At 41.1% G+C, this 1,864-nt stretch overlaps 1 pseudogene; it reads left to right on the top strand.

Annotated features, from left to right (window-relative positions):
* The first annotated feature begins 1,005 nt into the window (after positions 1-1,005).
* On the top strand, positions 1,006-1,651 carry LOC112825647 (nascent polypeptide-associated complex subunit alpha-like; annotated as a pseudogene).
* Positions 1,652-1,864: the final 213 nt, after the last annotated feature.

The following is a 1,864-nucleotide window of genomic DNA, read 5'->3' as shown; positions in this document are numbered from 1 at the left end:
CTACTATTAACAATTCTTATTCAGAGCCTCCTGTATCTGAGTTCTGAATTAACTAGCCCAGTACATCCAGCAAGCTGTCGATATATATTGGTTAAATAACTGAATAAAGCAATGAAAGAAAGAAGGGAAAAGTGGACAGAGAGAAGGAGGGAGATGGAGGAGCGGGGAAGGAGGAAGGATGTAGTAGACACAGGAAACATTTTATCCACTGGACATGACATCTTGAAAAGCTTTCTCCGCTTGGCTTCCAGGAATACTACTTTGGTCTTTTTTCCTTCTGCTTTACTAGTTGTGTCTTTTCAGTCTCCTAGGATGGTTTCTTTTCTCCCTCCAATTTCTAAACACTGGAGTGCATTAGGGCTTTGTCCTCAGCTATGGATTTTTCTCTAAGCATAGCCAGTTCCTAAGTAATCTTTTCAAATTGCGTGACTTTAATATACCAATAATCCTACCCACCCACCCAACAGTTCTCTAAACTGAAGTGCTTTCCTAAACTCTGGGCTCATATACTTAACTTTCTACTTGATCCCCTGTAGATCTCAAATAGCTATGTCAATGTCAACTTTTACCAAACAGAACTCTTAATTTATATGCCCTCCCCTCCTGATCACTTCCTTCCTCAATCTTCTCCATACCTACCAACAGTACCACCTTTACCTAGTTTTACAAACTGAACATTGAAGACATTATATTTCTTTTCATTTATTGTATCACAAAACTATGTGAGTTTTACCTTCAAAAGAGATACCGAATTTCATCATTTTTCACCTTGTCCATGCTATTATAAGAATTTGTTTGACTTGTTCTTCTCTTGCCTAGATTACTGGAATGGTCTCACGACAGTATTCCTGCTTCAGCTTTCTTGTTTCAGTCAGGTCAGGGTCCAACTAGATAAACAAATCACCTTGGAGAATTCCCCACCCACAGGCTGAGGTTTAGAAAGAAGAGGCATGCATGGCTCGCTGTCTTTCTGCCACCATCTTGGTTCTGCGTTCCCCTCACAAAATGCCTGGTGAAGCCACAGAAACAGTCCCTGCTACAGAGCAGGAGTTCCAGGGCCTCAGCCTGAGACAGGGTCTGGAACAGAATCCGACAGTGATGAATCAGTACCAGAGCTCGAGGAACAGGATTCCACACAGGCGACCACACAATAAGCCCAGCTGGCAGCCACAGCTGAAATCAATGAAGAACCGGTCAGTAAAGCAAAACAGAGCCGAAGTGAAAAGAAGGCACAGAAGGCTGTGTCCAAACTGGATCTTTGACAGGTTATAAGGGTTAAGAGAGTCACTATCTGGAAATCTAAGAATATCTTCTTTGTCATCACAAAACCAGATGTCTACAAGAGCCCAGCTTCAGATACCTACATAGTTTTTGGGGAAGCCAAGATCAAGGATTTATCTCAGCAAGCACAACTAGCAACTACTGAGGAATTCAAAGTTCAAGGTGAAGCTGTCTCAAACATTCAAGAAAACACACAGACTCCAACTGTACAAGAGGAGAGTGAAGAGGAAGAGGTTGATGAAACAGGTGTGGAGGTTAGGGACACAGAATGGGTCATGTCACAAGCTAATGTGTCAAAAGAAAAGGCAGTCCAATTCCTGAAGAACAACAGTAATGTATTGTAAATGCTATTATGGAATTAACAATGTAACCATCTGAAAACAAGGACCATTTTTGGTGTTTCAAAAGAATAACTGAAGCTGGGTTTGAAATTTGTATAGTGTTTCTATCATTAATAAAGTTATAGCTTCTTGTTGGTTGAGGAAAAAAATAGGAGGCATAGCCAGAGCACAAAAGTATACTCACTACTGATGCCAGGGAAAGCAGAACCACCATAATTCACTCAGCTTATAGTCAGTGATGA

This window comes from Callorhinus ursinus, unplaced genomic scaffold, assembly GCF_003265705.2.
Source record: "Callorhinus ursinus isolate GAN/ISIS: 27379988/994484 unplaced genomic scaffold, GSC_fseal_2.0 scaffold4, whole genome shotgun sequence".
NCBI lineage: Eukaryota > Metazoa > Chordata > Mammalia > Carnivora > Otariidae > Callorhinus > Callorhinus ursinus.
The sequence above is the reverse complement of the archived record's forward strand: the minus strand, read 5'-3'. Positions and strand labels throughout refer to the sequence as shown.